General features: G+C 35.2%; 1 protein-coding gene across 4 annotated transcripts in view; it reads right to left on the bottom strand.

Moving 5' to 3' along the window:
• The window catches only part of CDK19 (cyclin dependent kinase 19), a 136,206-nt gene that overhangs the window by 92,789 nt on the left and 25,102 nt on the right, over nucleotides 1-18,315 (bottom strand). Inside the window, exon 2 of one of the 4 annotated variants that reach the window (XM_031456158.2) lies at nucleotides 12,581-12,642. The exons of the other annotated variants lie outside the window; for them this stretch is intronic. The gene's annotated coding sequence lies outside the window, so the exon portion shown is untranslated. The remainder of the gene's footprint in view (nucleotides 1-12,580; nucleotides 12,643-18,315) is intronic. 4 annotated transcript variants of the gene reach the window in all.

The raw sequence follows: 18,315 nt of genomic DNA, 5'->3' as shown, positions 1-18,315 counted from the left end.
ATGAACTCAATATTCGCCCAATCTAGTAGTAATGATTCCTTATTTGGGAACTCTTTCCTTTATTATATAATACCATAGTATTTTTTACTTTATCCTAAAATTTTCAAAAAAATGAACAAAGTGCAAAAAAACAGAAAAAGTGACAGTGATACTCTGTGTAACTCTCACATAGTTTAACAATTATCAACACGTGGCCAGTCTTATTTCCACTACCTCCCCTTTCTTTGATTATTTTGCAACCAGACATCATATCATTTCATTTTCCATAACAGTTCAATACCATAGCATTTTTAATTACCAGGATTTTTTTTGGTTTAAATGATAATAGTCCTTTAAAACTAATTCTGAAATACTAGAAATTTTGTAATACAGATACTATTATTATTTTGTATTCTTCTTATTAGGGAATAATGTCAAATAACACTAGTGCCTTCTTTATACTTTTATCTATCAAATATTTCATCTTCTCATTCTCTAAACATCACCAAAGTACAGTAATAGTTCCCCTTATTCAAGTTCAGGATTCCCTTGTGACATGGAAATCTGACAGTTTACGTGTTTGCTTTTATTCTTTAGAAAGACTGCCTTTATTTAGTCTCTTTTCTCAAAAATTGATTTATTAATTAATATAGCTTTCTCTAAAAAGTAATCTTCATTTTATACTATTTATTTTATTCAGAATCCTAATTCAGATAAAAAGATAAACATTTACTATTTTAAAAGCTCTAAAATAATAAAATTTCAAAAACTCCTATTATGGCAAATTCTTATAGCTCAGAAGTCATTTTAATTAAAACAAACATATCTGCAGTCATGCTTTAAGACTTCAGGTATCAAAAGTGTTAAGCTTAAAACATAAATAATTAAGGACTGTATTAGAGAGAAAGTAATCATTAGCAAATATTTAGTGTAAACCAATTTTTTAATATAAAATATCATCTTCACGAATTTACAATCTCAAGCCAGACTTACTTGCTACAGGGGTAGTATAACAAGTAATTCCAGATCTTCCTTTCAGAAATATTTCAGTAAGCATGTGCTGTGTGCCAGGACTTGTGCTTGAGGAACAGCAGGAAGAACAAAATCCTTTCCTCTGTGAACTTTTACACTGAGAGACACACAAGCAAGGGATACAATCTGATAAGGACCCCAACAGATGATGTGCAAAGTACATCAGATAAAGAATGCTAAGTAGTGTGCAGGGAGTAGAGAGAGAGGGCTATCAGGTAAATAATTTTCAAAGAGAACATTCTGAGTGGACCTTGAGAGACAAACAGGGATTTCATTAAGCAAAGAAGAGGGGTCACAGTCCTTTGGACCCAGAAATGTATGAACATATGTTGAAGATTAAAGTCCATGCTATATTCAAGAAATTAGCAGAAGACAAGTATAGCTATAACAAAAGAGATGAAGTAATACATGAAAAGAGCAAAGAAGATGAAATTAGCATAGTCTTGTATGATATGCTAAAAAGCTGGCATTCCTGTAGAATAGGAAGCCATAGGAAGCCATCAGAGGTTTTCAAGCAAGAGAAACTTCTCATCACACACGTATTCTCAATGAGCAGATAGTAGGAAGGATGGGTCAGAGGGTTTAAAGCCACAGGTAGGGAGACCACTGTAAAAGTTCTGGGAAGGGTTGATGATGACCAAAATTTGCATAAATATGATAAGAATGGAGGGAATGCATTCAAGAGGTCATCAGATACAGACTTACCTATTGTGGCCAAATATATATAGAAACACTGTAGGCATTAAAGAAGTATTTGATGAATAAATGTGAATGCACATATCTGTATGTGTAAGTAAGAGAGAACTAAGCAGCCAGCCAGAGAAACAGCTGAAGATGACTGAGGTTTCTAGTCTAAAGTGTTGTCTCCTTGAAAGCAAAGCTATTTATACTATACCTTCGACACTCCCCCACCAAAAAAGAGTAATACTGACAATGAGCCAATTGTAAAGTAGAGAATAAATTCATTTTGGACACGTTGATTTTGAAGTGACTACTGGATAGCCAGAAGAAGATAAAAGGAAATAAAATGGAATTTAGAGAAGAAAACATCACTATACAGGCAACTGTTGAAACCATAGAGGTAAATGGGATTACAAAGAGCAGAGAAGAGCTAAAGATAGTGGCCTATGCTCTTTCACATCATGGCACCTACCTAATGTTAATATTTATACTGTATCCAGAGTAAACTGACAGCACTCATGGGCACAAGTGAAAGGGACTCATAAGTGTCTGCTGCCCCAAAATCCACCAGTAGCCAAAGAATTGAAAGGATTACTAATGGAATCCATGACCCATGCACAATAGCCATGCCATAGGGGTTGGGAAGCTTTTCTCTAATAAACAGCATCATTCAACAGGCTGCAGGAGAAACTTTTAAAGGTCCTTGATAATAGGCAAATCTAAATCAGAAGTCAATGGAAACAGCAGGTTACAACAGTCCAACATCAGAGGATGGCTATGTGAGGATTCCAGCCCATTCTGCCCTCTGACACAAAAACAAGAGGCTGTCCTGCCCCTTGAGGCCCCTAGATTAGGAATTCAGAGATTTTTACTCCATGATAGGCAGGGTCAATGCCCCTACTCAGCCCAGAAGTAGTTTCAGAAGATGGACCGTTGCCCCTCTGCAACCCCGTAAGATTATGGGAGTAAAATCTCTGAGGGGGGAATGAGACAGGAGGGAAGGGGGCAGGGCACAGCCATTCAAGGAATGACACAGCAATTAACACTAAGATGGTATAAGATTCAACTCCCAGTAGGCCTTGAAGCTCAAGATGGCAGGAGATTTGACTTCTAGTAGATCTTGAGCTTCATTATACACTCACTGTAATATATCAGCATGATAAATAACATGCCCACAGGAGCCATGACAGTCCCAAGACTAACCATAAAAGGTCAAAGAGTGGGCAGTGGCCAAATTCCTGGGAATCCCAGCCCCTTCCCCAGGGTAGTTGGAATGGTCCTCCCACTTGTTAGCATATGAAGCCACCAGGCCCATAAAAACTGGCAACACCATGACTTGTGGCTGCCTCTCTCACTCCCTCATCTTCAGAGACCGGCACTCTGTCTATGCAGTGTGTAGCTACTTTTACTTTAACCTGAGCACCCAACCCCCACACCTCATGGCCTTTCTCTTGCCTTCTGAAACAGCCTGCACTCTATGTAGTACGTATCTCTCTAAATAAACCTACTTTTACAAAAAATATAAGAAGATAGAACGAAAGAATGAAAGAAAGAAAATTGGCTGGCTCCTTAAAAAAAACAAAAACAAAAACAAAAAAACTCATAAAAAAAGTAGGGTGCTCTACTCAAGACATGTAACAACAAAATATTATGCATGAAAACCTTGGGTAAATTGTGGTTCATATAAAAACAGCTATAAAAGTTTATTTAGTAGGACACCTGAGAAATTTTGAATATAGACTAGCTATTATATAATATAATTTTACCATGGTTAATTTTATTTTAAATTTTTATTTTATTAATTGTCTTAAATGCAGAATAATAGTATTATGGCTATGCAGGAGAATATCCCTATTCTTAGGAGATGTAGGTTCAAGTATTTTGGGGTGGCATGTCATGACAGTGACAACTTAATTTCAATTGGTTCCAGGACAACAAAAAACATATTTATATATGCAGAGTGAGAAAGCAAACATAGAAAAATGATAACAATAGTTAAATCTAGCTGGAGGCTATGTGGGTATTCATTGTCCTACAGTTTGAACTTACGTGCTTTTACAAAACTTTTCTTAATAAAAAATTTGAGAAAAGTAACTAATAAACAGCAATTAGAGAATTAAAAGAAAAATAGTGAGAAAGTTGTATACAGAAACAAAAAAACAGCATTAAAAGGTGGATGGGAAAAAGCATCAAATGCAGAAGCAAAGTCAAACAGGAGAGAATGGAAAAGAGCTTATCATATCTGACAGTTGTTCTGCAAGATCATTATTAGTAGAGCACTTTGTTCAAACTTCTTTCAAGAACTGCACCATATTCTATTTTGTTATTACAATTACTTATAATTGACTCATGGTTTTTTTTCCCCACTCCTAAATGAGGAAGAAGACTATCTTACCCATTTCTGTACATTCTTTAGGAGCTAACAAAGTATCTCGTAAATAGCAGAAACTAAACATTTGTTGCATTGAAATAAACTTGTCTATAAGTCTTGATCAACTTAAAAAATACTTTCAGCATAACAGAAAATCTAGAAAACCTTCTTTAAAAATATATATATTCTAAAGATAAAAACAAAAAAGTAATCATATCTAAAAATTCACTAAAAAGCAACTATCTCCTTCTCGGAGAGGAGAAAAATATAAATATTCTGTCACCCTCAAATTTAGCACTGTCAGGTCAGACAGAACTAGATCAATCTGCTTCTTTAGTTAGGTATACTTTCAGCTTTCAGTCTTCATGAAATCATCTCAAATCTTAAGTATCAATGAAAAACAAACACTCAAAAGAGAAACTGACAAGTCAAGATGTCAAAATCAACACTTAAAATTTAAATATATACAATATATTTCACGATACTACTGAAAGTTCAGCTAATTCTAGATCATTGCCAAATCTTCTTTTGATAAAATTTAAGTTTTTGCATGTTTTTCCTGGTTGATCTTAACTTTATGGTAATAGAGAATGTGACACTGTGACATAAGAAATATATGTTATGGTCTTCCTCCAGGATTCCTGGCTCACAGCTCCTAAAACCCTGTAATTCCTAAGTAATTAGAGCATAGGAGCTTCTTTTATTGTAATATTTGGTTTTTAGTCCTGAAATAGCTCCAGAAGGATAAAAGTGAAAGAAGCTCTTTTGTTATTCATAACAAGCTCATTTCAACCAAACCTGAATTTATGTTAATGAAGTGATTTTTGGAAAATCTCTAGATACCCACTGGATGGGGACTGGCTGCCAGGGGAACAAACTAGGTGATCAGAACTTTCAGCCCCCCACCACTGCCACTTCTACCCCCAAAAAGGGGCCAGGGAATTGAATTATTCACCAATGGTCAAGGATTTAACCAGTCATGCCTATATAATGAAGTCTCCATAAAAATCCCTAAAGTACAGAGTTCAGAAACTTTTCTGAGTTAATGAATAAGAACACAACCACTTGCTGGGAGGGTGATATAACCCAAAACTCCATGGGGACAGAGGCTTCTGTGCTTGGGACCCTTCTGGGTGTAGACCTAGCTCTATGTATTTTTCATCCAGCTGTTGTGTCCTTTAATAGATCCTTTGTAATAAGCCAGTAATCTATTAAGAAAGCAGTTTTCCTGAGTTCTATGAGCCAATTTTTAGTAAACGACTGAATCTGAGAAGAGGATCACCTCCAATTTGTAACCAAGTCAAACAAAGGTTGTGGGCAACTTGAAGACTCACCAATCGCAACTGGCATCTGAAGTTGGGGGCAGTCTTGTGGGACTGAGCCCTTAACCTGTGGGGTCTGCATCAACTCTAAGCAGTTAGTTTCAAAACTGAGTTAAATTGTAGGATACCGGCTGGTGTCAGAGAATTGGTCAGTTTGGGGAAAAAACTGCACATTTCTAGTGTCAGAAGCATTCTGGGAAGGATTGGGTATGAGTAGAGTTGTGAATAGAGAGGTAAACAGAGTTTTTCCTTTGAGAGAGTCTATTTCCTAATATAGTAAGTATCCTTGCTGTAATCCAAACCACTTGAACCATTATAATCCACAATATCTGAAATACAAAGGATTCTTTAAAGGACGTTACTTGAAACTTTAATCAATATGACCATATCATAAAATAAAAAGTCAGCCATTAGCCATCAAGGATTAATTTTCTTTTAGAAGTTTCCATATATGTTGACCTAAATTAGTTTGTATAAAAAGTCAGGTAAACCTAATGTTGTCAAATGATCCATTTCATAGGAATGTCAACCTAAGATCAAATTTTAGTCACTAAAAGCTGAAAAGCAAGGAGACAGGAAAATAAAGCTGCTGCCCATCCAAGAACAAAGATAAATCCCAATAATAATGGGCCAATCAACTCATAATTTATGAGAAAAAAATAGCTTTTTCCTTATATAATCAAATCATCTTTAAAACATAAAAATTAATGCTATCAAGTACCACAATATATTTATAATAAGAATTAAAATAACAGCTACATTTTTATAGTACTCAGTACCAGGCAGGCATCATTCTAAGAGTCTCAACTATATTAACTCTCTTAATCCTCACAAAGTGCTAGGAAGCAAACACTATCACCATCCCCGTGGTACAGAAGAGGGCACTGAAAGCAGAGAGGTTAGATCACTCTAGATCACACAACTAGTTAAGGGACAGATCCAAGATTCACCTAGATCTAGAAGGTCTAGCTCCAGAGTCTCTGCTTTTAGTCACTACATTTTCATTTCTTCTTATCACCCTTCCGGAAAAAGGGAACAGCAGATGTCAAGGCTCAGAAGCAAAAGAAAATGATGCATCTCAAGTTTAGTAAAGCAGGTTTAGGATAGGGGAAAGCAAGTTAAAATGAGAAGGAGACAGGGCCAGTTCAAGCAAAAGATGTAAGCCATGTTAAGGAAATTGGACTTCACCCCAAGGGGGAAAAAAGGATTTTAAGCAATCTGTGTTCTTGTGAATAGTTTGGAAGTGAAGAGGACACAAGATGACTAACATTAAGAGGACTTTGAGGGGGAGGGTATAGCTCAGTGGTAGTGTATGCCTAGCATGAACGAGGTCCTGGGTTCAATCCCCAGTACCTCCATTTAAATAAACAAACAAACAAATATACACACAAACAAACCTAATTACCTCCCCCCACAAAAAACAAAACAAAGAGGCCTCTGCAGTAATGTATGGAAGAGATGACTACAGTCTAAATTAGGGTGGTGGCAGAAGAAATAAAAAGTGGATGGATCTGAAAGATAATAGTAAAGAAAACAGTATCAACAGAACATGTGGTTAAGAAACAAAAGAAGTAAAGCAGGAATGATTCTAGTTTCCAGCTTGGACAGCTGGGTGATAGTGGTGCCATTTGCAGAGTTAAAAAGAACAGACTGGGAAAGTTTTAGGTAAGTAGAAGCTGAGAGGCTAGAGTGTTGTCCAAATGGAGATGTCCAAAAGGCATCTGGATGAACCTATAGCTTGGAAGGAAGATGCGGGCTAAGATAGAGATGTGAAAATATTTAGACAGCGGGGAGAGGACAGAACCCTGAAGAACATCATTTAAAGAGAAAGATCCCACGGTAGTAATAGTGTGTACTACATTGTATGGTGCTCAGCACTGCTGAACGTTTTCTAATTACATTACTTTACTCTGGTCTTCTCAACTGAACACTACACTCACTGAAAGCAAGATGCCTCCACAAGGCTTTTGCAACTCCACAGATTTTAGCATATTAATAGCTATTTGTGAGGTACATACCCAACTGAGATATGGGACAGGGATAAATAAAATATATTTGATTTTAGGAAACTCCTTTTTTTAAGGATTCCTTTTATCTTCCATTTCCCCCCAGGCTTTTGCTCCCTCCACATTTGCTACACTGATTGTTCTAACTGAGCAAAGATGACTTTGGAGACTGAGGATGTGGGACTTAAGCAATGGTTGTGATCTACTCACACTCAACACCTAATAAGCAAATTCAGTCAAAATTACTTTAAGAGAAAAATGGAGGGCTTCTTGTTTAAAATAGACAAAATTTGTTCTATTGCATTTTACTGAAACAGTAGAAATTTTTATATTTTTATATTATACTGTCAAATCACAAAATACTTGCTCTTTTTGACTCTCAGTCTATTCCACATGACTGATCTTCCTGATCTCTCTTTCCCTTATTCTTCTATCCATTAGACAAGGTCAAGCTTTCCAGAAATTTGTGAGCAGTCTAGCCTGAGATCAAAGCCCTCTTTCCTGCATTCACCAAGCACATCTCTGTACTATACACATGACATTCATCATATACCACTTTGGAAGGTAACTTTTCTATAGTATGTGATTTAAAGAGCATAGGGTATGGAATTATACACCTATAATACTAAGTCACACAACTAATAAGTTACTTACACCCTCATGTTACCAATTTTTGCAACTGTTAATCAGGCATAATAATACATTGCACAATTTTCAAGATAAATGAGATCACATATGTAAATATCTAGCACAGTGTCCACTACCCACCATAGGCTCTATGTCAGTTCCTGCATCAAAACTGTAAACTTTTCTTAAAAGAATAAGAAAAAAGTTCATGAACAGACATTTCAATCAAAATGCTTTGGAAGAGATAGACGAACACAAGTTTTTGGCAAATATGTATCAGCAAAAATGGAACATGAGATTGGAAATTAATATGGATGATAAGTTTCCTGAGAGGAGATATCATAATCTTGTGTGTCTTTGTAGCCATCACAATACCTTACAACTAACAAATATTTGACTGACTGAATAACTGATTAGAGGACTGATATTATTGGTTATCTGCCTTTTCTAATAAGATAGAGATTTACAATAAGAGTGTAGAATTAAGTTTTTCATTCAACAAACAGCTATGCCTACTGTAGTGCATACTGGACACTCCAAGGGTTGCAACAGTATATTGAGATATAGTCTTTGCCCTACAGAAGTTCACAAAAGAGTAGAACTAAGTAATGTGCATAGTTACTAAATATAAGGTATTACATGAAAAAAATGCCTGAATCCCATCATTTAGATTATTTTATAACCATCAACTTAATCCTATCTTTAAAGAAGTTTAGGTGAAGGGAAGGTACTATGGGTAATCTACTGACTAAAGTAATCTACTGAGATTATCATACTTCATGAAGAGAAACTAGATGGTTTCCTGGATAAGATCAGGAACAAGGCAAGAACATCTGTTCTCACCACTCCTTTTCAAAATCACTGGAAGTCCTAGCCAATAAAATAAAATATGGAAAGGAAACAAAAAGTATACAGATTGAGAAGGAAGAAATAAAATTGTGTTGTTATGATTGTCTTTGGGGAAAATCCCAAAGAATCAACAAGAAAACTCTTGGAACAAATATTTATAGCAAGGTCACAAGATTTAAGGTCAATACAAAAGTCAGTTGCTTTCTTATAGTCCAGAAATGAAAAGATGGAATTGGAAATTAAAGATACAATAACATTTACATAGCACCAGAAAAAAAATTACTTAGGGTAAATCTAACAAAACATGTACAAGATCTATCCAAGGAAAACTATAAAACTAAAGAAAGAAATCGAAAACGATCTAAATAAAGGGAGAGATATTCCATATATATGGCTAAGAAGACCCAATATTGTCAATTCTTCTCAATTTGAGCTATAGATTCAACATAATCCCAATCAAAATCCCAGTCAGTTGTTTTGTGGACACTGACAAACTGATTCTCAATTGATATGGAAAAGCAAGACCCAGAATAGCCAACATAATATTGAAGGAGAAGAAAAAAGCAGAATACTGACATTACTTCCAGACTTACAAAGCTGCAGCAATCGAGACCAGGTAGTGTTAATTAAAGAATAGGCAAATAGATCAATGGAACAGAATAGAAAGCCCAGAAATAAACCCACATAAATACAGTCAACAGATCTTTGACAAAGGAGCAAAGGACAGAATTGGAGAAAAAATAGTCTTAACAAACGATGCTGAAACAAATTGGGCATCCACATGCAAAAGATTAATCTAGACACAGACCTTACCTCCTTCACAAAAATTAATTCAAAATGGAGCATAGATCTAAGTGCAAAATGCAAAACTATAAAACTCCTAGAAGATAACATAGGAGAAATTCTAGATGACCTTGGGTTCAAAATGAGTTTTAGATGCAATATTAAAATAGAATCCATATTAATTAATTAATTAATTTGGTAAGTTGGACTTGCCTAAAATTTAAAACTTCTGCTCTGCAAAAGATACTTTTAAGGGACTAAAATGACAAGCTACAAATTGGGAGAAAATATCTGCAAAAAGTATCTGTTAAAGGACTGGTATCCAAAAATACACAATTTATTTGTATAAAAATGAACAAGAAAACTCAACAAGAAAACAAATGATTCAATTTAAAAATGGCAACAGATCTGAACAGACATCTCACCAAATAAAATATGCAGATGACAAATTAGCATTGGAAAAAACACTCAACATCATGTCACTGGAATGTTGCAAATTAAGGTAACAATGAGCTACCACTACACACCTATAGGAAAAGCTAAAATCTAGAATACTGAGGACACCAAATGCTGATAAGGATGTGGAGCAAGAGGAAAGCTCATTCATTACTGATGGGAATGCAAAAATGATACGGTCACACTGGCAGCCAGTATGGCAGTTTCTTACAAAATTAAACGTACTCTTATCATACAATCCTGCAATTGCTGTCCTTGGTATTTACCAAAATGAATTGAAAACTTATGTCCACACAAAAATCTGCATATGAATGTTTACAGCACCTTTATTCATAATTGCCAAAACTTGGAGGCAACCAAGATATCCTTCAGTAGGTGAATGGGTGAATTAACTGTCATCTATCCAGACGATGAAATGTTACTCAACTCTAAAAAGAAATGAGCTATCAAGCCATGAAAAGGCATGGAGGAAGTTTAAATACTTATTATTGAGTTAAAGAAGCAAAACTGAAAAGGCTACATATTATATGATTACAGTAACATTATGGAAAGGGAAACCTATATAGACAAAAAAAAAAAAAATCAGTGCTTGCTGGTGACTCAAAGGAAGGGGAGCCAGGGATAAATGGATAGAGCACAGGCTATGTTTAGAGCAGTAAAATTATTCTGTATGATACTATAATGGTGGAAACAAGTCATTATACATTTTCAAACCCACAGAATATAAAACACAAAGAGTGAATCTCAAGGTAAACTATGGATTTTAGTTAGTAACGATGTAACAAGACTGGCTCATCAATAGCAAATGTACCACACTAAAGCAAGATGTTAGTAATAGGGAGATGGGGGTCAGGAGGTGGGGTTGCGGCAGTAAGGGGTAGGTATATGGGAACTCTGTACTTTCCACTCAGTATTTCTGTAAACCTGAAACTACTGTAAAAAGTAAAGTCAATTATTTTTGAAAAACTACTTTTATAACCATTCATTTCTTCACACCTTTCTCATAGAAGTTAGGGGGTGAGGACCTGGGGAAGAGTCTTCCTATGCCTTGATATGAGCAGTGCTTTACATGTTTCATGACAGTGATTAGGAAAATCTATTGAGATTCTCAACTGGTAACAAAATACACCACAGACAGATAAGCTAAATAAATACAAGACTGCATAATTTAACAGTGATGAAAATAGCCAACTAGCCTAAAAATGAAATATGCAAAGGCCTTCAAGAAATTTCTTCCAATCTACTGTTGGTAAAAAGAAAATATCCTCCAAATGACCAGTGAAAAGAGCAAAAGAAAGGAGAAAGGGCTTAAGAGGTAAAACTGCAGCTAAACTCAATATACAGCCTGAAACTCATCTATTGCGTCTAGTTAAGAAAAGCAGCTTCTCTGACTAGGAAGAAAGTGAAAGAAATAGTCAAACTGGGTTGACTGTAAAATGGAGTGATCCTTGGGCACAGAGTAGAAATTTAATACATATGTACTACTCTAACTTGACATAAGGTGTACATCCTTAATATACAGTATAATATGCAGCCACTTACTTGATATCAATACAAATATAATTTCCAAAAGACCTAAGAAAATTATTCCTCTAGTTCCCATTCAGAATCTATCTAAAAACTAGCCACGTTATTAACTTTAGGTCTAAGAACAAAACATTGTTAGTTGCTATAGGTCTTTTAAAAAAAAAAACCTCTACTAAAGTATTATTTGAATAAAGTTCATAAATGGTTTCATAAATTAACAGAAAGTAGTATCTATAAATATCTGGCACATAAATGGCAAAATATTTCTATTTTTTAAAAAAATCAAAGAAGCATGATCCAGGAAAGGTATGTGACATTATTTTCTTTAAAAATTACTCATTAAAAAGATCTCTGTAAAAACATATTTTACCAATAATGGTACGTGTTTGTTTCTCTACTGAAACAAGAACTAACTTGAGAAAAGAGCACATTAACAAATTCTGAAGAGAGAGGTAATTAGCATACTGGAAACTAACATTTTTGGCACATGAGACCTATAGCAAAAATGTCTGTCCTCCAGTCATGAGTCATGGGCTAGGCTGCCTACTTATTGTGAAGCAATCTTTCAGTAAAAGGAGCAGCAAGGAAGAATACAACATATGAATGACTTGGACAACTTCCCAGGAAGAAATCACAGTGAAACTAGGTCTGAGAAAGTTAAATAGTATATACTACTCCTTACACTAATGCTCTCCTTTCTTTTCACTCTTACTCTTTAGTTAACAGCAGAGAGACTGAAATCTTGTCTTTAGTTCCAAGGTTTTCTATTTTTTAATGGAGTTTAGTAATACTGAATAAAATTACACAAGTATTAGCTTGGTCTTACATTTTGTGAAATGTATCATCATAAATTATTTTGTGATGACATTCGTGAAAATCTCTCACCTGTCACATACCCACCCCAGCACACACACACAATGACACCAGAAGGCAACACTCTGCTTTACCTTCTGCTGAAAAGTCTGCTACCTCCAACGCTTGAGGTCCATACACGAAGCCCTTCTGGAATCTATGAACACAGCAGAGGCAAAAGGCAGAGAAGTTTATGTAGATTTAAAGTTACACTGCCCAAAACATAAAATGCCAAATGCCTATCACAAGTCTACATATCTGCCACGGAAATCAAATTGTGGATTTGACAACGAGCAAATCAACTATATACTGATAACATTCAGAGTTCATTCTATATTATGCAGCTAATTATCTGGGGGGGGGGGAAGAGTTGAGCCTTAATTTATATTCTCACCAACAGAGGTGATTTACACTATTGGAAATACTAATAACAATTTTTTTAATTATATGAGACAACCAACACATATAAGTAAAATACAAGAAATTAAGTAGAAAAATATACTTCACAGAATGAAGTGTGATAGACTCTAAAGCTCAAGGCACATTCTTTCTTAGGACCAGAGACTGTTGGGAATATGGGAGAAAAACAATTAGAAACAGACCTATAAGAGGACAAAGGCAGAGGGAAAAGTAGAACTGTATAGATATTCTAACGCCAAGATTTAATTTAAGTCTGACAGGAATGTTGAAATGAACCAGATACTACATATGCTAGGCAGTATGGGGAAATCTACCTTGTTCCAATAGTATAAATATAAGCATGAAAAGCTGTTCTGAAAACATTCATGTAAAGAATTAAGGATTTAATCAGGTAAAATATTTAGATCTCAGATTTCATTTCATTCTTTACTGATGATAGGGCCTAGAGACTACAAAATGCAGCTGGTATATAAGAAAAGGAAGAGGATAAACTTTACCAGCTATTAAATTTAAAAGAGGGAGGCAATATTATAATTTATGTAATTTGAGAAATCCTTTAAAATATCATCAAATAATTAGGAAAGAAGGAACAAAGTGCTATCTTAAAACATGATGATGTGTCAAGAAAGAAACACTGGCCCTGAGTCAGGCGGCATGAATTCAAGTTCCAGCTAAATCACTTAATTGCCCGTGACATCAGGCAGGTCACTTAATCTCTCGTACAACCGGAGTTGTTCAGTGAGGACTTCTTCACTGTTTCTCAGATTTATACTAAATACCAAAATGAAATAAGGTACTAGTAATCACAGAATACTATATTTAGCAAAAATTTAAATCAGTGCTGAGGGATATTGAGGGTAGGGGAGTATATACGTGTGGGTGGGGAGGGCTATGTGCGAACTCTGTATTTCCTGCTCAATTTGGCTGTGAACCTGAAACTGCTCTAAAGAAAAAAGTCTATTAATTAAAAAAATTTAAATCAGTGCATTTAAAATAAATTAACTCAATAAAAGTCGTTAACTAAGAAATAGAGGAGACAAAGAATGCCAAGTCAAGAAATGTGGGGAGCTATGTCAGAGGAAGCACAAAGAAGCAAAGCCAAAAGGCTGAGCTGGCCAAAAGAGCCTAGAGAGGTAGACAGGGTAAATGGCAGCCAGCAGGTCACAGTCCCCAAGAGAAGGCTGTATCATATTACTAATCTAGCAATCTGCCCTCTTAATTCCCAAAACAACCCAATAAACTGCACTCTCCTCTAAGGCAGTGCTTGTGCCATTCTGGGCTAAGCATCTGAGACACAGTAACTACTTGTAGATTGCATATATTTTTAAAAACCAAAGAGATAAGATCCCACCTGATAAAACAATAATGCAGCAAATGCTTGTACAGGATGTATGACATGCCAGGCACAGTTCTCAAGCACTACAGGTCCTAACTCACTTGGTCTTCACAACTCTGATATAGGTTCTACTACTACCCTCATTTTACAAAGAAAGTGAGACACGGGGGCTTGGGAAACCTGCCTACACGCACACAGCCTGAAGTGGTAGACCTGCGATTCAAACCCAGACTGTCTACTTCTAGAGCTACACTCTTAAGTCACTATATCATCCAGTCTATGGAATTAAAATCACACAAACCAAGCACTTATCTATATGTAAGAAGTCAAATAATATAAAATGTCCTGAAGTTTTCAATCATGTTATATATATTCTTCAGCACTGGAAACACTTCCTTAGAATATTAAAATTCAAATAATTGTTGTATAAAATATGTTTTTAAAAATGAGAAACATCATATAAAACCAAAAGAAATACAGAAATTTTTAAAAACAAAAAAGTCCTAAAAAAGACTAAAGAACATATGTCCAAGTAACATTCAAATAATATTGGTGTTAAGAGTAGCAAGATTGATTCTGTTTTTATTAAAACCTGCTGCCATGTGATTACGTAATTCACTCTTAAAATTTTTTTTAACTTTTATAAAATTCAACACAATGAGATATTACCACATACCTATTAGGATGGCTACTATTAAAAAATTATTTTTAAAGGAATAAAACAACAGGAATTGGTAAGCATGTGGAGAAACTGGAACCCCGGTGTACTGTTGGTGAGAATGTAAAATGGTGCAGTGGCTACAGAAAACAGTATGACAGCTCTTCAAAAAATTAAAAATAGAATTACTATATTATCCAGCAATTCCACTTCTGGGTATACAGCCAAAAGAGTTAAAAGTGGGGATTCTCAAAGAAATATCTGTACACCCATGTTTATAGCAGCATTATTCGTAATAGCCAAAAGGTGGAAGCCACCCAAGTCTCCATCGATGGATGAAGAGAAAAATAAAATGTGCTATATACATGCAATGGAATATCATTTAGCCTTAAAAAGGAAGAAAATGCCTGCACACACTACAACATGGATTAACCTTGAGGACATTATACTAGATGAAATGAGGAAGTCCCAAAAGGACAAATACTGTATGGTCCTACTTATATGAGGTACCTAGAGTAGTCAATCTCACAGAGGTAGAAAGTAGAATGGGGGGGTACCAGGAGCCAGGGAAAGGGGGGGAATGGAGAGTTATTCTTTAATGGGTACAGGGTTTCAGTTTTACAAGATGAAAAGAGTTTTGTGGATATACAGTGGTAATGGTGGCACAAAAATATTAATGTATTCAATGTCACTGAACTGTACACTTAAAAATGATTAAAGTGGTTACTTTATTTTATGTGTACACATTTTATCACAATTTTTTTAAAAAGTAACAGGCACTAAGTGTGTAACATCCAAAAAGGTATCTCTAGAAAAAGAAAAATAAAATTATCTGTTATTTCATTTTCCAGAAAAACTACTATAAATTCCTTTTAACGTATATTGTTCCATGGCTATAAAAAAGCATACTACATACTTTTTTTAAAAAAGCAATTCCCATCAATGCCATTTTTATAAATGTTAATCCTCTTCACTATAGAAATATTTAATTTTACTAGAAGTTTAATTGGAAAAAAATTTTGAATTCAGTTTAAAATAATTAAAGCATAATTTTTGCTCCAAGACCTTAAAGAATATGGTATCAAAATAACAGCTTAAATCCTCTAGGTTTCCCAGAGAAACAGCTTCTCTACTATTACCCGTATTTCCAGACTTTCAATCAAATCTCTTTTGTAAGAGATTACACATATTACTACTTAGTGTTGCACTACACTGGTCTCCCTAACCTCCATTTCCAGTCCTCTCTGTGGCAGACATACTGGCTGCCTACCATACACCCATTCTCCCTGTCTTCTTTAGTAACAGACCCTGCTTTTATTCTGGGCAGCACGCTCCCAGGTCAGAGTGTACACTTTCTAGCCTTCCTTGCTGCTAGGACTGGTCGGTGAGCTAAAAGGGGGAATCACTGGATAGGACTTCCAGGAAAGCCACTTAAAGGAGACTGACTTAGCTGGGAGTGTGCCTATAACTTGGAAATAATGAATGGCACCCCAGCAGTCATTTTGGAACATAAGATAACAGAAGCTATGCCAAAGGACAGTGAAACAGACAGAAGGAACTAGGGTCCTGGATGAACTCAGATCCCAGAGTCACCATACAAAGCCTGGGCCTCAGTGTGAGAAATATACCTCTATCTTGTTGAGACCACTTGTTTTGTAGCTGAGGTAAACCACCCACCTTTGTGCTGCTATCAGTGATCTTTCTAAAATGCAAATCATAATTGTCAAAATCCTTATCTTGTCACGCAGGTCCTTTCATAACTTCTTTGGACTCTGCTTATATCTACAGCCTTACTTTAGCCTTAAGCTCCAGCCATAAAGAACTATTTGTAGGATGGTGACTATAGTTAATAATACTGTATTGCATATTTGAAAGTTGCTAAGGGAATAGACCTTAAAAGTTCTCATCACAAGAAAAAAGAATTTGTAACTATGTGTGGTGACAGATGCTAAAAAGAGATTATGTATTCTGCACTCAGTATATGGTGCACTATCTATATGTCCTTAGGTCAGTTTTGTTAACTGTGTCCTCTAAGCGGTCAGAATCCCTAAGACTCTCAAGTGTGCTGTTGTATCATTTACTATGAAAAGTATATTAAAACTTTTCTCTTACTCTGGAAAAAAAAAAAAAACTACTTGTAGACTCCTTACCACCCTGCCCCTACACAAGCTGCTTCTAATACCCTTCTCCTGAACTGTTCTCCATCTATCCTTCAAGTCTCGGCTGCTCCAAAAAGCCTTCCTGCTGCACCCATCATACACATAGGCACAGACAACATATCTGTGCACCAAATATGAACAGATAATCTTCCCATGTGTTTACCTTTTCTATATAGGTACTCAATAAACTTTGGATGAATCAGTGAAGTTCAGAGAAACATCCATCCTTAAATACTTTAAAAAGTTCATGTTCTCAAACATCTAAATCACAAAAATTCTGATACTATGGAATATAGCAGAAGACATCAGGATTTCAAGCCAGTTGGTAATACTTAATTTCCTTAACTATAAAATATCATTTATCTTCCAAAACAAACCATGTATCCTGAGTGAATAAATAAATCTACTTTTTTCAGTACAACTTTTGAGGTGTTCAAGAGAAGAAGGCAATAGAGAACATTTTCTCTCTTTGCAAGACATCCCCACAACAAATATTTATAGAGGATTATTTATGAGCCAAGCATTGTACTAGGCAGTTAAATGCAGTTAAATGCAGAATAATGAGCTCTTCGAAAAAGCCCCAAGGTACTATGAGTGTATTTATCCTCATCTCCATGAGATGAGAAAGCTTAGAAGAAATGGTATTTAGACTTTAAAAAAAATTTAAAGGAAATATGAAACTTGGAAGAAAAAGAGATTTAATTTTCCATTTTTTATGAGCTCAAGCTTGTTTTTAGGTAAAACAGGAGGCTCCAGTATCTTTTAGTGCCCACTATGTAGCACTGAACCAGTTCTTTACATAGTAGGTTCTTTATATTTAATTATATCAAGCCTCATAACACTTCTGTGAGATAGTTCTTAACCTCATTTTAAAAGCTAAGAAGCACATAATTTGTGAAAGTTAAACAGCTAGGATCTGAGCTCAGAAATGTATGCCTCTAACAACTGATGTTCATTACATTAGCTCTTAAATTTTTAGATATAAACATAAAATACAGGGGCAAAGAAAAAGTTATTAATAAATACCTCACCAATTAACTTAGCTTCCATATGCTTCATCGCTATCTACAACATTTTAGCTCAGTACCAGGAAGCCACTTTTTCAATGATGAGGAAAAAACTGACTTTAAAGAGCCTAACTGATAGAACCAAAATTCAAACTTTCTGAAATAGGCATTAAAGCATAAGTAAAAAAACAACAGCAAAACTTCAGAATAAATCTTTCTCATTACGATCTTCTTTAGTTCCCTCCAGTAT

Source organism: Camelus dromedarius, chromosome 6 (assembly GCF_036321535.1).
Source record: "Camelus dromedarius isolate mCamDro1 chromosome 6, mCamDro1.pat, whole genome shotgun sequence".
NCBI lineage: Eukaryota > Metazoa > Chordata > Mammalia > Artiodactyla > Camelidae > Camelus > Camelus dromedarius.
The sequence above is the reverse complement of the archived record's forward strand: the minus strand, read 5'-3'. Positions and strand labels throughout refer to the sequence as shown.